Raw genomic sequence first — 24,024 nt, forward strand, 5'->3', positions numbered from 1 at the left:
ATAAGGCAACATAAAGTAGATAGTAAGTTGAACCAGTTTACCAACACATGTAGTGGTTAGTGGTATTGAAAGGTAACTTAGGTCAGAATATTTGGTTTGTTGTGTGGGTAGAACTGGAAGTGAGCTGAGAGGACTTTTGTAAATGGCAATACATGGTCCAAAGGCTGGCTCTAAGTCCTCAAAGTAAACAGAAGAAAACAAAACAATAGGTGAATCATATCAGCATGTACATGGCGGTTTCTAAAATGCTTTGCAAATGATCTTTCACCAGTCATGACAGCAAAGTGTCCTGACTGTTATCTTCAGTTTAGAGACAAGGAGCTCAGTCTCAGGGAAGTGCAATGGCTTGTCTGGGCCTTCCCACTTACAAATGACAAAGTAAGCTTTGAAGACTCCCAACTAGCATGTTTCCAAGGTACATCTCTCCACCCACTCCGTGAATCTGCCAATGGAGAATGGAACAGGTATAATAGACCCTTCGTTAGCTAATGAAACCTTTCTCATTTCTACCATCTCTTTCAGGCTCCAGACCATTCTTTGGATACTAATGAGGAGGAGGTAAGCTGTCAAAGGTGTTTTAATTGAAGCTGAGTGTGATGGCACATACCTGTAATTCCAGAATTTAGGAAGTTGAGATGGAAGGACCCCAAGTTTGAGACAAGTCTGAGCTACATAATGAGATCCTGTCTCAAAAAAGTTTAGCTGAATCAAAGACCCTGTCCAGTTGTGCTATTTAGCCATGATCTCCTAGGATCTGCAGAATCATACCAGTATTCTCAGCAGTAATACTTAATACTTAAAAGGCTGGACTTGTTCTTTTTTCCTCCTGAATTCCCTGTGATTTTAGTTCCTCAATAAGCCACTTTAAGCTCCAGGAAGTCCTTTCTTATGTCTATCTTAAACCACTCTGTCCTGGCTGTGTGCCTATTTCTTCCAGTCCTGTTCTTTGTGGCTTTATGGCAGAGCAAAGGCCTCTGCTCAATGCTGGGCCTTGGCTAGGGGAACATGATGTGGATAGTGGTTGATTAATAAGTGGCTGGCACTTAAACCTTATTATTCCATCTCCTCTTTCAGGTTCATCCTTCCAAACTTAAAACCTGCAGCTCCTCAACCCCTCTTCCCCACTTCATCACTGCGTGGCTCTCCTCAAACTCTGCTAATCAGCTTTTTCGTTCTTTTTTTTTTTTAATCATCAGTGAGAGTTTTGAAGATGATCCTTAAGCCAGAAGCAAGGGGAAAAAAAAGTAAAATAAATTCTAAAAGGGCCCAGCAGGGCAACCGAGCTCCATCTGAGTGTCAGGCTGACAGACCCTACCACCAGCTGATACAGCAGCCCCATCCGAGCTCAGCACCAGCCTCTTCCCACAACCCATTTCAATTGCAATTGGAGAAGTCGGATTGGGAAGGGAGGGAGTTTAGCCTGCAGTGCGAGCGACCCTCTTTTTGTTTGTTTGTTTGTTTTTGTTTTTGTTTTTGTTTTCGAGACAGGGTTTCTCTGTGTTGTTTTGGTATCTGTCTTGGATCTCACTCTGTAGACCAGGTTGGCCTCGAACTCACAGAGATCTGCCTGCCTCTGCCTCCCGAGTGCTGGGATTAAAGGCATGTGCCACCACTGCCCGGCATTGTGATTTTTTTGTTTGTTTGTTTTCTGAGACAGGGTTTCTCCTTGTAGTTTTGGTTCCTGTCCTGGAGCTCGCTCTGTAGACCAGGCTGGCCTCACTCTGCCTCACTGGTGCTGGGATTAAAGGCATATGCCACCCACCACCAGGCTCAGCCCTCTTTTTCATACTGTTGATGGTCACTCTCATGAGAGAACTCCAGGTCTGGGCAGAACTTGGTGAAGTGGCTTTCACATAGGCAGATTTCATTCCTCCTTCTTGTGCCATTTCCTTATGATCCCCCTAGTGCTCGGGGGTGAGGGAGGTGTGGGGGGCAGGTCTGCAGATGTGTATCTTTGTATGGGTGTATTGAGTGAAGGGGAGAAGATGACAGACTCACTTATACTAAAGTTTCAGGGACTTACTATGCAATACCTTTCACATATTTTTTTTGCCCAATTATCTCCAATAGCAAGTGAAGGTGAACGCTGGGGTTGGGGGGACTTGGGTCATTAAGTTATCCTTTTCAGGAGGATGTGAAAGCTGGGCGTGGTGCATGCCTGTGATTCTAGTACTGAAGAGGCTGAGGAGGGAGGATCAGAAGGCACAGTGGGGGCAAGTGACCCACGATGTGGCTGTAGAGCTCAACACAGTTGCTCACATCTCAGCTGTGGATGGAAACGGGGAAGAGAGAATGCTGGCATTCAACTTACTTTCTCCTTTTCATTTTTATTTTTCCTGCCTTGGGATAGTGCCACCTACATTCCAGATGGGTTTCCCCTCTCAGTCGGTCACCTCTGAAACACCCCCACAGACATGCCTAGAGCTGTGCCTCAATCCCAGGTGACTCTAAATACAGTCAACAATGACTATTGACCATCACAAACACCCGTGTGATTTCTGGGTTCTCCAAAACACATCCAGGAAGTCCTTTCAAGTACTGTTAAAATGGAAAATTCTACTGTAACTTGAGCTTTTATTTCAACTTTATATGTACGTGAGTATAGATATGATGCTGTGCTTAGACACACATGTGTGGGTGTGATGTTGCACCTGGACACACATGTGTGGGTGTGATGCTGCTCCTGGACACACATGTATGGGTGTGATATTGTACCTGGGCAGGTGTGTAGGGGCTAGAGGAGGACATCAGGCATTCTGCTTGTCACTCTCCATGCTATTCCTTTGAGGTAGGATCTCTCACTGAGCCTGGCATTAAGCTGATGGCCAGTAAGCCTCCTGTCTCCACCCTGCGTGGTGCTGGGGTTGCAGGAATGCAAAGCTGTGTCTGACTTTCTGCCTGAGGGCTGGTGTTGACACTCCGGTCCTCACACCTGTGCAGCAAGCTCCCTTGCCCACTGAGCCATCTCCCTGGCCCACTTTATTTCGATTTGTATAACTTAGAATTGATATGTGTGAGTGCAGACAGTACGGGAGAACCTACCAAGAAAAATACAAAAGGGAGCCAGAGAGACGGCTCAAGGAGTGAGTTCTTCTCTGGCAAGCACAAGGACATGGGTTCGATCCCCAGCACCCAGGTAAAAAAGCTGGACATGAAGGCACATGCTTGCAATCCCAATGCTGAAAAGATAGAGACAGGAGGGTTCCTGGGGATCTCTGGCCATGCAGCCCAGATTAATTTGAAGCCTCAGGTTCCATTGAGAAAACCTGTCTCAAAAAATGATGGCATCTAAAAAAAATGACACCTGAAGCTGACTTCTGGCCTTCACATATATGCACATGTGTGTGTGTACACTTGCACATAAGTAAACTGATATACATACATAACTACACATACACATGAACACAAAGAAAAACACACGAGATCCAACCTTCTGATGAGACATTTTAGTCTTTTCCTTCTACACTATTTTCTTTGTATGAAGACTCATTGTCTAAATACACAATGTTTTAAAAGATTAGCTACTGTTTAAGTGTTCTGATGATGTACCTGGTTGCATCGGTCAAGGCCTAGGGAACTGACCCAAACTGTCTTCCAGTTGGAAAAGCAGGAGTTTGAGGGCAGCCCCTCCAGGAACCTGGGCATTCAGAAAAGGAGAGAACAGGCAGGGACAAAGAGTGTTCTGGAAATCTACTGGGTGGTCACTGGAGGAGGCGCCTTCCTGCTCTGCCCAAGTCACTTAAGACAGTGTTGGTGGCTGTCACTGTGAGCAGCACACGTGGCAGTGAGCTGGCATTTTCTAGAATGACCCACCCACAAACCTGGGCTTCCTGGCACTCCTTCAGCAAAGCAAACACCAGCTCCTGAAGAAGGGCTTGCTGGCTTTCCTTCAGAAGTGAAAATGAATGAGATTGTTCTTTGGTGCGTTTTAGGAAACTCCACTATGGTTTTGACAAGACTTGTGCCCACATCAGGGCCTTGCAGTGTCCTCAATCTGACAGGTCTGAGGACACAGGTAGGGCAGAGCCCTCTAGCTCCATACCTGGCTGGCAGAGATGTCCACCCAGGAGGGACTTCCCCAGCTCCTCTCAGAACACAGCCATCCCCGCAGTTCGGACAATGCCCTTCTTATTCCCCAGTCCTCACTGCTCGCTGGCCAATGCGGAGCCTTGTTGGCATGGGAAACATTTAGACCTGAGGCCGACAGACACATCTCAGGCAGACTCCTTCAGCTATGGGTGGAAACAAGTAGTACTTGTCTCCGAGTCTCCATAGGCAGGAGCAGTTGGAAAACAGAACAGAATACATACAGTGTGCAGCCCAGCGTCAGTAAATAATTTGCTTCTTCATTCAGGGCATGACTTTTGTTTGTTTGCTGAGGCAGCAGGTCACTATGTAGCCCACGCAGGCCTCAAACTTAGTCTCTTCCTGCATCATGCACCCGAGTGCTGGCAGCACGCACCACCGTGTCCGGCTCGGTGTGTGACTTTTGAACATCTGCTGTGCTCCAGGCTGAAGCAGTGAGCCTACCAGACACGAGCCCTCTGCTCAAAGAGAAGCAGCACTGAGGCAGCAAGGGCTTTCTCTAACAGGGGCTGCCTCTGGCCTGCAGGTTCCTCTCTGTCACCTTTGGGGTCCAAAGCTTTGTGATGAAAATTTTCAGAAATAAATAATCCATAAGTGTTGTGGAATATTCATTTAAGATGTGCTATATGTCTTTATGCTGTGGAACATTCGTTTAATGATGCAAAGATGTGTTGCATTCCTTTATGTTGCATTTGTTTAACTCTGTGAGGCTGTGTTACTTTGTCTGCCTAAAATACCTAACGGTCTAATAAGGAGCTGAATGGCCAATAGCTAGGCAGGAGAGAGGGCTAGGTGGGGCTACCAGGCAGAGAGAATAACTAGAAGAAGAATGAGAAAGGGAGGGGCAAGAAAAGGAGAAGAAGAGGAACCAGGGGCCAGTCACACAGCCACACAGCCAGACAAGGAATAAGAAGAAAAGAAAAGATACACAGAAATAGAGAAAGGTAAAAGCCCAGGGGCAAAAAGTGGATGAGATAATTCAAGTTAAGAAAAGCTGGCTAGAAATAAGCCAACTTAAGGCCAGGCATTTATAAGTAATAATAAGTCTCCGTATGATTTATTTGGGAGATGGGTGGTGGGCCCCCAAAGAGCAAAGAGTAAAAAGAGTAAAAAAAAAAAAAAAAATTTCAACAACACGTAAGTTTTAACGTGCATGCCAATCTGAGCAGCAGGATGAATTCTCACACATAGGAACCACCTCTTCGTCCTGCGTATCTATACCGAATATGCTACCTGCCCATTAGGTACTTAGTAGCTTCGGGAAGTGGGGGTCTGGGCTCAGTACTGTACTGCTCGTGTTCAGACAACACTCACTTTACTTAAACACAGCCCAGAGCACCAGAGCAGTGATGCAGAGGCGATCCCTGGGTGTAACTCATGGGAGTGTCTCTATTATTGCAGAACCGAGACATACTCCCCCAGATATGGCAGAACTCTCTGGTAATAAAGCAGATTAAAGTGACAAAAAGAAGCAGTGGGGGAAGAGGCTATTTAAGGGTAAAGCCTCGAGTGCCATGAGAGATGGAACCTAAGCCATCTGAAGAAACAGGTACAGTATAAGGCAGGACATGGTTTGTGCAAAGGCCTGGGGGTTGGAAGATACTCGACAATTTCAGGGAACTGAGTGAAAGCTGGTGAAACCGTGGTAAAAGAAGTGAGTAAGAATGTGACAGTCAGTGGACTTCCTGTTGCCTGCAAGATATAGCACTCTCAGCTCCAGCACCACATGGGCCTGCACACTGCCATGCTCCCCTTCATGATCATAATGGACTGAACCTCTGAAACCTTTCAAAGAAACCTTGTAACCTTTTTAACTACACTTCAATGTGAACTAATACTTAGTTAAAATTAAAGATTGGAAGCATCTGTGAAGGACATTTGAAAAAGAAAAGCAGTGTGCTGGAGAAGCTCTACCTTGCACCAGAGAACCATGATAAATCATCAATAAGGAGAGCACCATGACCTCACAGCCTACAATAATGGCATCAGGAGCAGTTGAAATATACAGCAAATAAAAAAATGTGCCGCACAGCCTCAAAACTATTGCAAACCTTTCCTGAATTTGCTATCCAAAGTTTCTGTTTTAAAACTTGAGCTTTTATTCTGCTTTGGTGTTTTTGTTTGGAGCATGGAAGCCTCATCAGCTCTCACATGTGAAAAACTGGACTCATCTCCCTACTTTCCTTCAAGAGTATATGCATACTCTTCCTACCTTCAGGAACGGAACACCAAATCTTTATTGACCCCCCTCGCCCATAGGTGGGTCATCTCAACTATTAGACTTCAACATATGTGTCAACGCCAGAGTTGGGCCAACACTTTGAAGACTTATGCTATGCTTTTTACCTGCGCCTACTCAGCTATCTCAGGACCAACTTGAAGCTGAAGAAAGAGCAAGATCTCAGAGATCGTGGCAGACCTCGCTGGTCTCCTCTCGAAGGGAGCCTTCCCCATATGGATACCAGAAAGGCTGGATTCCACACTTGTTAGAAGATTTTGGAGATGGAGGTGCTTTCCCAGAAATCCACGTGGCCCAGTATCCTCCACTGGATATGGGGTGAAAGAAAAAAAATGTCGAATGCTCTGGCCCTTCGGGTGGATCCTGAAGGGAAAATTAAATACGATGCAATTACTCAACAGAGGCAGTCCAAAGACGAGGTCATTTACAGCAAATATACTGACCTGATTCCAAAGGTTATGAATGCAGATGACCCAGACCCGCAAAGGCCTGATGAAGAGGCTATTAAAGAGATAACAGAGAAGACAAGAGTAGCCTTGGAGAAGTCTGTATCATAGAAGGTTGCTGCAGCCATGCCAGTTCGTGCAGCTGACAAGCTCGCTCCTGCTCAGTATATTCTCTACACACCATCTCAGCAAGGAGTAGCATTCAACTCTGGAGCTAAGCAGAGAGTTATTCGGGTGATAGAAATGCAGAAAGATCCAGTGGAGCTGCCAAGATTCAAGATTAATAAGAAAATTCCCTGGGGACCACCATCTCCTCCTGCACCTGTAATGCATTCTCCTAGTCGGAAGATGACTGTAAAGGAGCAACAAGAGTGGAAGACCCCCCCCCCCGGAAGATGACTGTAAAGGAGCAACAAGAGTGGAAGACCCCCCCCCCGGAAGATGACTGTAAAGGAACAACAAGAGTGGAAGACCCCCCCCCCCCGGAAGATGACTGTAAAGGAGCAACAAGAGTGGAAGACCCCCCCCCCCGAAGATGACTGTAAAGGAGCAACAAGAGTGGAAGACCCCCCCCCCCCGAAGATGACTGTAAAGGAGCAACAAGAGTGGAAGTCCCCCCCCCCCGGAAGATGACTGTAAAGGAGCAACAAGAGTGGAAGACCCCCCCCCCCCGGAAGATGACTGTAAAGGAACAACAAGAGTGGAAGTCCCCCCCCCCCCGTATTTCCAACCAGAAGAACACAAAGGGTTACACAATTCCTCTGGATAAATGGCTGGCTGCTGATGGAAGAAGACTTCAGAGCGTACACATCAACAAAAATTTTGCCAAACTGGCTGAAGCTCTGTACATTGCTGATCGGAAGGCTCGGGAAGCTGTGGAAATGCGAGCCCAAGTGGAGAGAAAGATGGCTCAAAAAGAAAAGGAGAAACATGAAGAGGAACTTAGAGAAATGGCCCAGAAAGCCAGAGAGAGGAGAGCTGGGATCAAAACCCATGTTTGGGGGATGGAGAAGCACGTGAAAGGGATAAAATTCATCATGACAGGCGGAAAGAGAGACAGCAAGACTGGAATCTTTCCCGGGAAGTTCCTGATAAGAGGTCAAAACTACAGAGAAATGAAAATTGAGATATCAGTGAAGTCATTGCTCTTGGTGTGCCCAATCCTCGAACTTCCAATGAAGTTCAGTATGACCAAAGGCTGTTCGACCAATCCAAGGGTATGGACAGTGGATTTGCAGATGGAGAAGGTGAAATTTATAAAGTGTATGATCAGGCCTGGAGAGGCGGTAAAGATATGGCTCAAAGTATCTATGGGCCGAGTAAAAATCTGGACAAGGATATGTATGGTGATGACCTAGAGACCAGGAATAAAGACCAACAGATTTGTTCCTGATAAGGAGTTTTCTGGTTCAGACGGCAGACAGAGAGGTCGAGAGGGACCAGTTCAGTTTGAGGAAGATCCTTTTGGTTTGGACCAATTTTTGGAAGAAGCCAAACAGCATGGTGGTTCTAAAAGACCCTCTGATAGCAGCTGCCCTAAGGAACATGAGCATGAAGGCAAGAAACGGATGAAGGAGTAGATAGGCCTCTCTTCAGAGCAAATGAACTCTTACTCAACAACCCTAATGATGCAAGTCATTGGGAAACCCTTTGTAAATGATCAGGATAGAAACCACATCTGGGCGACAGATCCCAGCACCACTTTTTACTCCAGGAGATGGGGGGGGGGGGGTTGAATATTCTACTTTGGATTAGTTTTTTTAAAGAATGGGTTATGTTTGTGCTTCTCCCATCATGCGGCACTTATAGGAAATACTGCCCTACACAGAATGAAGACTACTTCCTTGTGTGTGACACTTACTAATCCAGACACTAATATTTTGTGTAAGAACTTTATTACCCCCAAATGGTGAGTAGGAAAATGTCCGCATACTGGCACTATGCTACCAAACGTATTTGCCCTGTCTCGCTGTTTGACCTCGCAGTGGGGAAACTAAGGTCTTACTTAGTGCAGCTCTTGTTTCAAATAAAAACATTTAGAAAAAAAAAGGAATGGGTCAAAGAGAGACAAAGAAAGTTGGGGGCGGGAGAGACAGCTCAGCAGTTAAGAGTGGTCCCTGCTCTTCCAGAGGACCCAAGTTTGGTTCCCAGCATCCATGCCAGAGGCTTCCAATAACCTGTTAGACCAGCTCCATGGGATTTGATATCCTCTTCCGGACTCCGAAGGCACCGTCACATATGTTGGCATGTATACACAGATGCATGCACACAAATAAAAATAAAAAATAAAGGAAGTCAAGCTCTAGATTTAGCATATGAATAACTCATCTATTACTATAGTGTGTTTAATAATTTATACAGGATTTCAAACATACACTATTTCAACTTAATAATCCCAACAATCCCATTAAAAAGATAAAGAAATAAGCTTAACAGAGTTTTTTTCAAGACCACAAAGCTAGGATGTAGTGGGACAAGGACATTGGTCAAGAACTGTTGGTATAACTCTGGAGGGTACCACTCACATTACCAAAAGAGGGCCTGTTTGTATCCAGGCTTGGAGGCTGTGCAATGAGCAGCCTGGACCCCAGACCTAGAGGCTCTGGGCTGTCTTAGAAATGTTTTCTTTGTATTTATGTGGGTTTTTTCCCCCTATGTTAAGGGCTGATGGGAATATAAAGAACAAGGATTTGTCCCTGGGCTGGAATTATAGCTCAGTAGTCCCCAGCCTGGTGGTAGGGTGGTTAGGCAGGGAAGTATTAGGTGATAAAGATAGAGAGTATCCTATTCCTTGGCGAGCATATGAAATGTTATAGTTAAAAAAGAGATAGTGTAGCTGGGTGTGGTGGGATACTTCTGTAATCCCAGCACTTGAGGGATACATGCAGAAGAGTCAAGAGTTCAAAGCCAGCCTCTCCTACATAGTTAGAGGCCAGTGTGGGTCACATAAGATTCTGTCTGAAGAAATAAAAGAAACAATGCATATAGAAAGATGGTAAATGATATAAATAAATAACGTATTTGTTTTTAATCAAGGACACTGAGGGACTGGAGAATATATAGGGATAGATACACAAAGAAAAGAGTCTCTAGATTTCCTCATACTAAAAATCTAGTGTATTATAGACCATTCTAAGTGCTTGCCCCCAGTAACTTGCAGTTTAAAAATGGGAGTGCTTTATTACACCATAGAAAAAAAAGAGAGAATCTTGGTAAATCGAAAAAGAAGAAAAGAAACACCTAAAATATTATCCATGAAACACAATTTCTATCATATTTGGGGTATATTTATTTCTATTGTCCTCTAGACAAGCATCATGTATGCATACATATATTATACATCATTGCATATACACAAGCACACAGTTATTCATATGTGTTTACCTTCTTGGGGTATAAATTATATGCTTTAAATTCATGTACTAAACTTTTTGTAATATTCTTAAAATTTCTGTGTATGTGTGCACACGCATACTGTAGTGTGCCAGCAGAGGTCAGGGGACAACCTTCTCCACCTGGATCCTAGGGATGGAACTGAGTTTGCCAGGGTCAGAGGCAAGTGGTTGCTTTTAGCTGCTGAGCCATCTCACTGACACAAACTTCATGCATCTCGAAAGTGCAAGTCAGGGTTGTGGATGTAGCTCAGATGGTAGAGTAGTTGCCTGGCATGGGATAGGACCTGGATTCAATTCCCAGGGTCCCTCCTTTAAAAAAGGTATAAACCTATGAATCTGGATAAGTGTACTTCAGTCATTACCAGAAAAAGATCTAAAATATTCCTTTCATCCATAAGCTTGCCTTGTACCCTTCAACCTACCCTCCCCACCCCCGTATTCCAGGCTAGCCCCCTATTCCAGGTGACCACTAAACTCATTTCTGTAGCCTCAAGCCAGTTTTGCCTGTTCTGAGAGTTTGTGTTCAGGGAATCGTGTGAGTGTTCATGGAATCATGTATGTGTTCATGGAATCATGTGTCTGTAATGTTCTCTCTGGCCTCTAGTGCTTGGCAGGATTTTTTTTATGTCGATCATGTGATCCTGAGGGTGTCAATAATTTCTTCAGCTTTATTGCTGACTTATATTCCAATTGAAAAGCCCACTGGAATTGGTTTATCTTGTCCCTATTAAAGGACATCTACATTGTTTCTAGGTTGGGGCTATAGTGCATAAAGATGCTATGAACGTTCTGTACAAGTCTTTCTTGTAGGTGTGTTGCCTTTATCTTTGGGAAACACGGAAGAGTAACGCTGGGCCATAGAACAGGTGTGTATATTTAACTCTAAAGGAAGCCACCAATTTTCCAAAGTGGTTATAACTTTTTCATTAAATGAAAGTTGTGGTTGACCAGCATCCTTGCCGACACTTAGTATGGCTGCTCTTTTGATTTTAGCCATTCTGGAAGAATGTATTGGCTTTAATATGCCTTTCCCTGATGACGGTGACCATTTTTTTTATAGGCAAGTATTTTCATAATTGTAATTGTTTTTATGCTCTGTTGTTGAAATTCATACTTTGTGTTCTTCTGTTACCCACAGTCTTCATAATCACTATATTAATGACTCCTAATAGTCTAACAAGAGAATTCTTTGCAATTTACTTAATTACCCTTCTATTAAAATTTAAATTATTTCCAATTTCTCACAATTCTAAATAGCACTAATGTTAACATTTTAGTCATAAACTTCCCTCTATGTTCTAGATTTATGCGTTCAAATATGTTATATATATATATATATATATATATATATGTTTTTCATACTTTGGATTATTTCTTCAAATTAATCATAGGCATGAAATGATCTGCTGTAAGCATTTTCATGGGCTGGAATGTAGCTTGGGGATAGACTTTTTAACCTAACACACATAAGGTCTTGGAGCTGTTTGCCACACCACAAAAGAAAAAAAAAATCATGCTTCATCCTCTCTCTCTCTCTCTCTCTCTCTCTTCTCTCCCCCCCCCCACTCCCCAACCCCCACCCCCAACAGAGTCTTCTGTGTTTCTCAGACTGGCCTTGAACCTACTAGCCTCCTGCCTCAGTTTCCTGAATGCATAGGTTACGGGCCTATGACCACATACACTTCTGCTGATTTCCTTTTGATTCCTGGCTATGGGGGAAGGGTTGACAATGCTCCCAGCATAGTGCTTCCATAGGTGTCATGCTGTCTTGAGCCAAGAGAAAATGGGGAAAAGAGGAACTTTGGAGGGCCTTGTACCTTAAAAATGACCCACCAAAGATGACCAGCAGTAGCACTTCCAGAATTCCCGCATATGAAGTATCTGGTTGGAGGAAATGTAGTTCGAGGCATATTTTCTTGCCATACACATTTCTGTTGGGTTTTGTATGGATTTGGGGGACTCCAGAGGGATGGTGATAATGAGAGGGGACACCATGAGAGGAGCTTGGGTGGGAACTGAGGTTCACTGCAAAGGCAGTGGGGGAATTGGGTTGATCCTATTATGATGCACATGGAAGGCTGGACAAACTCTCAGCATTGTGCAGGGTACCCAGGAGAGCATACTGATTCTGCCCACCAGCACAGCCCTTCTCCACCACTCTCCAACCTTCCAACACTCCTCAAACATTTGAGTAAGAGCTTTGCCACATCTGCTGAGCCCCACCTCCACATCCTTGTTTCAAGAGGGGAAGGCGAACACAGTGGAAATGTGTGGAATCCATCAACTCCTGTGGGCAGCACGAGAAGCCTCCCCACGTGGGAGAAAAGGTCTTTGGGCCAGGTTTCCAGGCCTCCCCCTGAGCAAACCCACTGTGTGTTTCCTCAAGGTAACCTTAACTGAACTCCAAAAGGCAACCAGGAGAACGCCTCCATCTGCGCAGGGACCTCACTCTTGCCTGCTATTCCCAGACCTTCCATGTTATTCTAGGACAACTCCTGTTTCTCTTTCTAATGGTGCCCTTCTTGGGGCTTGCGATGTAGGTCAGTATAGAATTTGCCTAGCATGTGTAAAACCCTGGGTTCCATTCCTCAGCACTTACAAAAGCCTGGCCAAGGTAGGGTCTGAGCCAGGTGTGGTGGTACATGCCTGTAATCCCAACACTCCCAGGAGGTAGAGACAGGAGGATCAGGAGTTCAAGGTCATCCTCTGCTACAAAGTAAGTTCAAGGCCAAAGTAGATTACATGAGACCCTCTAGAAAAAAACAGTAAAATAATTGCGACTCTCTCAAGGACATATAGCATTTCTTATTCATGTCTTAGGTGAATTAGTTGATTTCCCCTGAGATGAGGACTTAGGGATCAGTAGTCTGGGGTTTGTTCCTAGGGGGATACTGGCCAGAGCTGGCTGAGCAGAGATAGAGGAAGGAAGCAAGATATGAGTTATGAAGTCACTCCTGCTGTGGGTACCAAGGGTTCAGTCCCATGTAGTCAGTCCTCGGCTGGTTCCATTAAGTGTTCCCCACTGGTTGAGGGTGTCCCACTGGAATGACTGACAGCTCGTGACATTGCTCAACTGGCTGCTGTGGGTGGGATGGGCTACCGTAGTAGGCTCTGGAGCAGAGATCCAGCATGGCAGCTGGAAGTCAGGCTGCCTTCTTGCTGAGGTGGAACAGCCAAGAGATTGTGGGCAGGGCCCATAACACCAGTAGGGAGGCCCCCATCGGGGCTCAGGCTGGCCAATGAACAGATCTTCAACAAAATACAGGCTCTGTTAGCTTTGGTCTCAAAGGCACAGCTCCTGTTTGTTCTGGAGAAACCTCAAAACACTACCATCAATCGCCGGAGTATTTTAAGATCAAACCCAGGAGACCAGCACTCCTCGCTTGCCCTCAAAGCGCATTGTAGTCCCTAGACCCACAGTGCCAGCTTTGTCTGCCCACTTGCTAGAAATGTTCCTTTGTGGGTGCCACCCCAGACCTACTGAATCAAGATGCCTCATGTGGAAACTGCACTTGAGAGCCACCGTTCAATTCTAAAACTGAGAATAACTCAACTCTTTCCAAAATGAAGCACTTTTAAATATATATTTGTGAGGATGGAGCACACGTGGAGGTCAGAGGACAACTTGTAAAAACTGGTTCTCTCCTTTCATCATGTGGGTTCAGGGAATCGAACTCAGGTTATGAGCTCAGCAACAAGCACTTGCCCCGTGTCAGTTGGTGAATCCGTGTTGAATTGCTCCCCAGGATAGAATCCCTAAGCACCAGCAGAAAAAGAGGGTTGAGATCTCAGGAAACGTTTCGTTTCATTCCCTTTGAGGAAGTCTTTGCTTTTTAGTCCTATTATTAAAAGTATTCCTAATTATTGATTGCCACCCATGGAACAAAGCCAGACACCACAGCAGAAGATAACCTAAAGGACATCTGTACTGGATTCCATGGACGCGGGGCAGATTTGTGTCCATTTCCTAAGCTAATATTTAAAATGTTTTGCTTGTTTTGAGGCCACACCAGGTGGACAGGAAAGGGGAAGTCTGAGATATTGCAGTATGCGGCAGGGGGGTGGGGGGTGGGGGGGGACGGCTGGGGAAGGGGCATCAGTAAAAAGGAAAAAGCTGCCCTGGAATTTTTAAATAAATCACAAGAAAGCGTGACAAGTTGTGTGTACACGTCAGTCAGTTCGTGGGGACCACCTTAACAAAGATGGGGGTAGTTTAGCTGAGTTGGCCCAGGATAAGCATGGGCAGGGGTCGGAGGAGCAAGTGACAGATGTGGTGTCATACCTGGTCCCACAGGCTGGTGTTCTCTACAGTGTAGAGAGATCTCATTACTTCTCAGGCCCTCCTCTCACACCCTGTCGCCTGACCGTCCAGAAGCCACAGCAGGGGTACCTCAGCAATGTGACATCACAATGTGACCCATTCAGGGTCTTGGGACTGATTTATCCCAAGGGCCCAAGATACTTGATTACTGTCCACGTTGAAGTCACCTGCAGTTACAGATCCACAGTGACAGACCGCCTGCTGCCTGCTACTGCCTGGCCAGGTGCACCTGGTGAGTACTGATACCTTGTCCCTAGCCCCCAGGACCAGGACACAGCTGACAGCTGCGAGCTTAATGCCTTGGAGTCCCCTTGTCCCACTGGGACAGGATGAGCCAAACTGGTAGCCAGGAATATGCACAGATGAGCCCAGACTCGTCTTGGAAACGTTGGCAAAGCTCTCCCCTGCCTGCCTCCTTCTGAGCCTTTTCCTGCAGGTTAACTACCTGGAGGAGGTAGGGCTCAAACCAGCACCTGTTTCCTAGGTAAAGGTCACCATGCTCTTGATGGACCCCTGTGACAGGTCTGCAGATGGCAAGTCCTCTGGAGTATATGCCCCAGCCCTCACCAAGGTCATAAGCAGCTATTTGCTGAACACACTTGTCCCCACATGCAGCTTTGTGCTACCAAGCAAGAGGGGCTTGTGATGGATGGAGAGGAAGGAGGGGGCAAGCATGGTGCCTAGTACATGCCAGACCATTAGCTTCCATTACAGCTCTTCATTCCTAGCACCGATCTGAGAAGTAGGTTATTCTCTCACTCCTCACAGATGAGCCAAGGAGCTGAGGACTGTGTTCTGTACTGGGTATGCACTTCAGGGGAGAGAGTAACCTGAAATGTATATGAGTTCTGTACTCGCTGCCCCCAACAAGATTGCTCTGGAAATAGAAGTGAGAACACATAGGCAAGCCTGGCCTTCTGTCAGCCTGGCTGGGGATGGGGAGTCTCAACATCAGTAGGGTGTTAGACTAAAAGATCTTAAAGACCATTTCTAGATCCCACATGGCAGAATTCTGAGTCCCATAGCTTGCTTGTGTGAGCCCAGACAAGCTAGGCCTTCCATGACAGTGGTGGAGTCTGTGTTAGCTGGGCAGAGCTGGAAGGAAAACCAGAGATCAATTGTACCCACCTGCTGGGCCTCAAGTGGTAACAGCAGCATGAGCTAGTTACCCAGGTTATCCAAAGCCACAGGACCAATACAGGGTCAATACACATTGAGCAGAACTAGCCCTGGGCATTAGTCAACACTCAAGCTCTTCCATTTTTCTTACAAAACTACTACCAATTAGATTATGGTGTCAGGCATAATGGAACTGCCTGTGAGCCCAGCACTCAAGTGACAGAAGCGAGAGGATCAGGAGTTCAGAGTCAGCCTCAGCTACATAGAGTTAGTTCCAGGTCAGCCTGGGCTACTTGAGACCTTGTCTCAAAAAGCACAGAAGATTGTGACTAAGGCTGGCTTTGGAGTCAAGAGTACCAGTGTCCCCATTTCACAGATATATGGTGGTTATATAGCTGGCCCAAAGTTAAGGTACTTGTCACAAGAATTCAGGTCTTGTAAATGGCGAGGAGACACTACATCTCCACTTGCCACTACCTCCTGGCCTGCGCAAATAGCATTTCCTAATCTTTTTTTTTTTTTTTTAAGTCAGGGTCTTATGTAGTCCAGAAAATGTAATGATCCCCCTGCCTCTACTCCCTAAGACTGGGATCACAGTGACGCAATGCCAGGCCGATCTTTCTTAATCTTCCCTTTGTTTCAAAGACCAGTTTCCATTGTCTTGCCTGATTCCATAGTTGGAGCCCCTGCAGCCTTTGTCCCAGATGGAGTCTTCAGTGCCTGGACATTTCCTTCTGACGGGACAAGGCAGAGCCAGTATTTCCACACCAACAGATGTTCTGTGCTGAGGAAGAAACTCTGCTAATGGAAATGAGCCTTGTCTAATTGCAGCAATCTCCCTTCTGTGTGTCGCCCTGAAATAGTAGCCATGCCCTGTGGCTTTTTTTTTTTTTTCACATCAGGGAGCCCCAAATTGGTAGCTGAAACGAGGCTGCAGAGGAGTCCGTGGACAGACCTCTGGTGCCACTAATCCGGAGGAAGGCTCCAGCCTGTTCAGTGTGTGGCACGCAGGGCCACTGTTGGTGCATTTGACTGTTGGTAGCTGAAACGAGGCTGCAGAGGAGTCCGTGGACAGACCTCTGGTGCCACTAATCCGGAGGAAGGCTCCAGCCTGTTCAGTGTGTGGCACGCAGGGCCACTGTTGGTGCATTTGACTGTTGGTAGACTTAAGTTGCCCACTGTTGAGCGTGAAGAGCCACATTGAACTCAAGGAAAATGGAACCTCCAGGAAATTCATGAAGGACCGAGCCCCATAGCATGTGACCTGATCTCTTGAGCCCAAATCTGAGTTTATGTCTGACGTGTCCTATAACCGGCACTGGTCATCAGAACTCTCATCAGATGGGTCTGTTCTTGTGCCAACCAGTAGGGCAGCTGGTAGCCCCTGTGAGGCCATGGAGCCTTTTCAATGTGGCTAGTGGGGCTGAAGAACTGCATTTAAATTTTTAAGTTAGATCACATTGCCATTCTTGGCTGCAACTAACTAATGAGCTGGACAGGGTCGCTCTAACTCCCGCCCACTTCTGTGATGTCATCTCTGACCTCAGCCCCTCCCTCTACAGCTCTCTCATAGCTGCATCCCCTCCCCAGGCTGTCTACCCTTGAGATTCTCATGTGTTGTTTCCCCTGCTGGTACTGCTGGTTTTTTAGATCATCTCATGGTCTGTCTCTTTTCTTTGCCACCGCTCACTATGAGGGTTTCGGTTCTGTTCTCTCCTTACAAGGAAGGCTCTAGTCAGATTGTCCCCATCCCCACTACAAATCATTCCTCATCTTTCTGAAATCATCATCTCTGTTTTGTCTCATTTATTGGCATCTCCTAGAGTGTCAGTTCCCCCAGAGCGTGGGTGCTGTCTTCTCACCCGCCACCTCATGCCTGGGACAGTGCCTGACAGGACAAGTGCTCAGGCAGCATCTTATCTAAGCCAATGGATGTGCTGCAGGCAGTGTAGTGAAGAGAGACAGTCAGGGGCTTCCGCACCCTTGCTGGATAACCCCAGCAGAGTAGCTTGGTGCAGCAAAAGTTACCTTATTTCTCGCAATTCTATCGCTCAGAAACTTGGCGTTGACATCAGTGAGGGTCACTTGATATCTTGGTGTGACATCGGTGAGGATCACTCACTCAGCTGCATTCAGCTCTGAGCAAAAGCTCAACTAGGTGGCCCGTGAAGGCCTCGCTCACATGTGAGGCTTTCAGTCCCTCCAGGGAACATTCCCCATGCAGGTAACTTGAGTTTCGTTGCATCATGGTTATCTCAGGGACCTCACTTTTTATGTGACAAGTAGCTTCTGAGATAGCAAGTAGAAGATGCCAGTCTGTTTTTTTATCACATACGTCGATCAGGCCAAGCCATGGAACAAACTGAGATAAAAAGGGAGAAGTTCTTTGCTTGAGTAGGCAGAAAGAACATAGAATGAGGAAAGAATCCACAGCAGCCACCTTTGCAGACAACCATGGTTACTCCAGACAGGCAGAGTCCCCATTGCCCTCCAACCTTTTGGGGGCAGCTTAAATCCAGACCTTCTAGGTCTGGGTAAAGCTAAAACTTCATTCTCAGCCAGCTCCAAGAGAGACCTTGACGGCAGGTCAATGGGTGCTCTTAGATCATAGCCCATCAGGGCCGACTTTACACTTAGATTTGTCCCCAGTTCTACCAGTGGGCATCCTTCCCTTGAGGTAAGCATTAATTCGTCCCCAGTCCTACCAGTGGGCATCCTTCCCTTGAGGTAAGCATTATCCTCCTCTGTTAGCCCCTTCTCTGTCACCGGCACAGGTGCCCACACAGTATCACGAAGTGACTACCTTTTGTGGAATTCCATCCTCCAGGTATGATGTGGCCACTGATGTTTCGAAGTCAGCAGCTGTGATTATCTTCACAGGTTTAAACCCTCACAAGTTTAAGCCCACTAACATTTCTTCTTGGAGGGGAAGAATGACTCACAAGGTCTGGAAAGGCCGCTCACAAGCAGGGCTCTGAGCAGTTCATGAGGCTGCACATGAGACTCCAGGGAGATGCCTCAGGAATGATGGGCCTTTCTCTGCCCCTCCTAGATGATGTTTAAGGAGTTATGCTTGCCGAGGGATGGGCTGGTGGTAAACAGAGTGTAGTAGTGTAACATCCTGTAAGTTGCCCATGCCCTTGCAAGGAATCAGCTGAACTCACTGGGTCATCAAGCTGATCTTTGGTGGGACGGCTTCTTTGGTTGTTGGTGCCCAATCTGAGGTAAATATATCTTTGTTCACGTCTTCTCAGGAACTGTTAAAAACACAATCCTACGTCCCAAATACTGCCATACATTCCTTCTTTCCTTTAACATTTGGTTCTCATCATGCTCCCCTTGTAAAATTGGTGGGTAAGGCTTTCACGGTTACAGGATTAGAAACCAAATTCAAACTGCACATAGTCTCTGACATACAACAGTGTGATGTACGATATTTCAATCATTTTTAAACACTTAAATTTTTTATAAGTATTTTGCCTGCCTGTACACATGTGTACCACATGCATGCCTGGTAACCCACAGAGACCAGAAGAAAGGCCCAGATCCACTGGAACTGGGGTTACACCTGACTGTGAGACGCCATGTGGGTGCTGGGATGCAAACTGGGGTCCTCTGCAAGAGAACAAGTGCTTTAACTGCTGAGCCATCTGTCCAGTCCTAATATTGGAATCTTGATGATAATGTGGAAACAATACACTTTCAGTAGAAACTCTACCTAGAATTTGGAATTACGATTTTTTTCTCCTAGACTGATGACATGAGATCCAATCATTACTTGGGGTGCTGGTCAAGGGTTGTGAACTTTAACTGTCAGTCAGCCATCTGTTCACATGTAGTCGTGAGATTAAATCAGAGATTGTACAGGATTCTGCACTCAATAGTATACTTGAGATATTCCGCATTTTACTGAAAATGTTCTTTTAGTTTGGCCCAACTGTATGCTAATATTTGGGCATGATTAAGATAGACTAAGGTGTCATATTCAGCAGGTCAGGTTATTAAATGCAATTTCAACTTACAATGTGTTTACCAGGAGGTAAACACATAAGTCAGGGATCATCTGTAGTTTAAAAGAATAGAATTTTCTGAATGTTGTGATACAGTCCTGCAACTCCAGCTGCTTGGGAGGCTGAGACAGGAAGATCGTAAATTCCAGGCTTGTCTGGACTATATGTGTAGTTAGAGGTCAACCTGGGCAACTTAGACTCTGACTCAAAATAAAAAAACTGAAAGGGGCAGGGATACAGTTCAGTGGTACAGTGTTTGCCTAGCACGTGTGAGGCCCTGGGTTCGATCCTCAGTGCTGAAGGGGGGTGGGTGTTGATTGGAGCATACTAGGCCTTTGGTACCGGCTATATATATATAGACCCTCAAGTATTGCTATCAAGAGGCTACCAGTTAATCACCCTCGGTTCTTTGTCCCCCAAGGATCCCTCTGGCAGGATCTACCCCAGAGAAGAGATCCCTTGCTCCTGGGCACTAAGCAACCCCAGTAGGAAAGGGGTGCACTTCCTCTCCCAGACTTTGCAGCAAAGTGCCAGGGTTCTCTGGCTGGCCCAGCTGGAGCCACGCATCCATGTGAAGCAGTTACTATGGGGAAGAGGATGTGCTGTCTTGTGGCCAGCCTGGATCACTGTGAATCTCTGGACCCAAGTGGTGGGGCTGGTCCCTTTGAAGCTACCTGAAATGAAATCAGAAAAGGGTCCCTTTTTCTCACCAGACAGGAAGGAGAGTTACTGAAAAGTAAACAAAAGAAAAATCCACCCAGTTAGCCATGGGCGATGGTATGGGTGTCTTGTGTTGGCTGAAACATCAGAGGTCAGGCAGGGTCCTTGTAAGTTCCAGAGAGCCCACAACAAACCAGACCTCCAAAACCTCTCTGAGGGGACAGCCTCAGAGAGGCCATGAAATTAAACTCTATGATGAGAAGAAAGCTAAAAATCAGCCGAGGCATGCTTCACCCAGAGTATTGGTTCAAGGAATGTTAATTGGTGTTCCTTCAAAGGCTGTTGAGAAAGTCTAGGTGGTGATAAATGAGACCAAATCAGCAGCAGTTTTTTTGTTCTACAGGACATGTCAGAGCCTTAGACAAGCAGGAATAGCCTGGATCCTAAAGGGTTGAGGGAAGGTAGGCGGGCAGTTGAAAAATTATTCATCTAACTTTGTCTCAGCAAATTGCCTGGTTTTCCTCTGCTCTCACAACACAACCAGCTTAGAAAGACACCTATGACCCAAAAAAGTGGGAGGGTTTCTCATGACAGCTGTCAATGCTGAAGCAGAGGACAGCAACTGGGGGTCTAATCCAGGCACTGCTGATGTGACTTACCCAGTAGAACGCCATCCCCTGTTAAAGCTCAGCCCCAAGAGGCCCTGAAAACCCAGGAAAACAAGTCCCCTGCTTGTTATGCTGCTGGAGCAGGCGAGGGATGCCCAGTCTCTGTCCCTCTCTAAGGCTCCACCCTCTGGGAATCGCCATTGCGGAACTGTCTGGAATCATCCCGAAGCCTATCCAGATATTGTTTGGGTTTTGCATTTTTCTGGAGCCGTTACTACATGGGCACAATTGAAGCATGCACAACCATGTGCAGAGGTGACTGGGAAAAAAGGGTCAGACTCAACACTAATGGGCTGGGCAAGGAACCCAGTAAAGAATCTATTCAGATCCCCCACGGCTTCTCTCAGCAGCATTCCTTCCTTGAGGGATGGACGGAGACCATTGGAATGAGGAAGGCTTACACCCTGCTGTCAGAGGAGGTGGGCTGGAGAACGTCTTTTTGAACAGGTAAAAGTAGAGAAGATGACACTTTCCATGGACCTGCTTTGGAGAAGCTGTAAACCAGGAGCATGGACAGAACTCAGAATATGTTAGAATATCCCCGTGTGCTATCCATCTTACCGATGAAGAAAGCAAGGCCAAGGAAAAGAGGGCAAGGGACTTGGCCAGGTCACATTGTCATGAGATTGTGTCTGAGATTGTTCCTGTGAACTGTGAAGGGGACATGCCTCATGCTTTGTAGAATTATCTCCTTGTACTATCAGAAAACTCTTCCCACAACCCACCCTTCCCCATGGGTTTCTTCTATGTGGAGAGTGCCTGTTGTTTTTTCTCACACCTTTCCTTGTGGATCTGCCTACAAGCTCCAATGTAGGGCCCTGTCAAGGGCCCTGTGAAGGGCAGCGGGCACTCAGAGAACCTTAGCCTAGCCTGGAACACCCCCCCACACACACACCCCCACACACACACACCGCTGCAAGCCAGAGGAAGTGGGTGAAAAGTGGAGAAGGCTCCATGGGTCTGGTCTTGTGAAAACACAACCACCCAACCATCAAGGTGACGCACGGTGAAGTTAAACAAGCTCTTGCTTAGCCAAAGCTGCAAGTCAGTGCCGTGAGCCACAGAATACGCCAGGCAGGAGGGCAGTGGGGGTTAGTGCTTCCAGAGCACAGCACTTCCTGCTTTCTACTAGAGAGCTTGGGCATCAGTGTGTGCTGTGCTGATACGGGCAGTTTTGGTAATGGTGCTTTGAGACCCTTCTGAGCCTGGGCCCTTCCAACGGGCTGTTCAGTGACGTGGCATGAGCTTGGTGTGGACCACACAGAGAAGAGAGAAACAGCCGTTGTTTGGTTGGCTCAAGTCACAGGTAATTTTCTGAACACACAGAAATCAAGCTGTGACTTCTCCTGATCACGTACATGACCTTAAGTATGTCATTAAACTCTTCAGCTCTACTCCCTTATCTAGCAAGCTGGCTAGAATGCACTCGTGATGGGGGTGTTAAGCTAATTCTGAAATAGCAACAGTCCTAACCCTTCTAGAATAAGGGCTTCTTCACTGGTGGCCAGAATGGAGGTTGCAGGTGCGTACGCAGCCAGTGAGTAGTAAACCAGGGTTGTCACATGTCTGTGTCTTCGTGTGGCTCCCCGTCTCACATTGTTGCTCAGAGTGAAGCGAGCAGCCTTCGGGGTACAAATGAGATGCCCAGAGGCACAGAGACATGCCAAGGGCTTTCTCAGTTCCTCCCTGTACAGGAGTACAGGTTCCATACGTGTATCCTCAGTCACTCCCAGGTGACTCTACCCAAAGTCAACGCAGAGAAGAGTCAGACCTGAGTGGGGGAAGGTGTGCACACTTGCCCCTTTGGGGACTTGAAAAGACATCCAGATAATACCAGAACTCACAGGACTCTGAAAGAGCAGGAACCTGAACAAGGCAAATTAAGCCAGGTTGTCAGGTGTGAAAATTCAGCCATCTTCAGGGCATGCCCACTGAGATGAGTATCTTACTGAGGGGAACCTGAAGGTAGAGGTGAGACTGGCAGCCACCTGTTTGTAGACAGCTTCATGGAGAAGGGCAGAAATAGCCCAAAGTAGCATTGTTCAAAGTTGAAGAGGAAACCACCAGGCCCCAAATGTAGCTTTCCTAAGAGATGGGACTCGCTTGAAAGGACTCTTACCCTGAAGCCCCTGGCCTACAGTACCTAATTGTATGACGTCACTATATTCATATGTACAAATGGCATTACTTCTTATGGAAGCAAAGTCTGTGGTAACAGAAGAAAACTGGTGGCATAGATTTGTTTTGTTGGGTCTGTGTTACAAATATGTGAGCCCTTTCCCAACATTTAAAATTTAGCAACTTGAGGCAGGCATGGTGGCACGTATCTATAATTCCAGCACTCACACTACTGAAGCAGAGGATCATTGCCAGTATGAAGCCAGCTCAAGGCAAGTGATGGCTATATAACAAGATCTTGTCTGGGGAAAAAAAATGACTGTTCTGTGTGATGACACATTCTGTAATTCTAGCACTTTGGAAATAGAGGTAGAAGACCAGGAACTCAAGTTCATCCTTAGCTACATAGGAAGTTCAAGTGAGGCCAGCCTGGGCTACATGAGACTGTGTCTCAAAGCAAAGCAAAATAAATACCCCTTATCCTCCAAAAAATGGAGGCAGGCATAGTTGTGCTTTGTAATCCTGGTACTTGGAAGGCTGAGGCAGGAGGACTTAGGGAAGTTTGGAGCCAGCCTGGGCTACATAGCAAAATTTTATTTCAAGCAAACAAAAGAACAAACAAACAAAAAGGAAAGTTGTGCCTAAAAAATCTAAACTTAAAATTTTGGATTCCTTGCCAAAAACCTCCCCAAATCTGGTCTTGTGAGACCAACTTTCCAGAGAGAGGATGACCCTTAGATGGAGTGTGGGACCCAGTTTAGCCAGAGTCTACATCTCTTTAGTGACCTCTCTCTCAGACGCAATTCCAGCCCCCACTTACCATTGCCCCTGCACTGTTTTTCCTCTCAGGTTTATTCTCTTCTCTTGCCAGTTCCTTCTGGTTTTTGTATTTGTCACTTACCCCTGATCTGAGCACTTAATAGGTGTTTTACAGGCTCCTAATTTCAAAAGGGTCATGGGAC

The 24,024-nt window shown here is 46.3% G+C and overlaps 1 pseudogene; it reads left to right on the forward strand.

Annotated features, from left to right (window-relative positions):
• Window positions 1–6,416: 6,416 nt before the first annotated feature.
• Window positions 6,417–8,351, forward strand: LOC128100991 (SNW domain-containing protein 1-like; annotated as a pseudogene).
• The last annotated feature ends 15,673 nt before the right edge of the window (window positions 8,352–24,024 follow it).

The sequence above is a fragment of the Peromyscus californicus genome, unplaced genomic scaffold (assembly GCF_007827085.1).
Source record: "Peromyscus californicus insignis strain IS unplaced genomic scaffold, ASM782708v3 Scaffold_7__1_contigs__length_154581171, whole genome shotgun sequence".
In the NCBI taxonomy this organism is placed as follows: domain Eukaryota; kingdom Metazoa; phylum Chordata; class Mammalia; order Rodentia; family Cricetidae; genus Peromyscus; species Peromyscus californicus.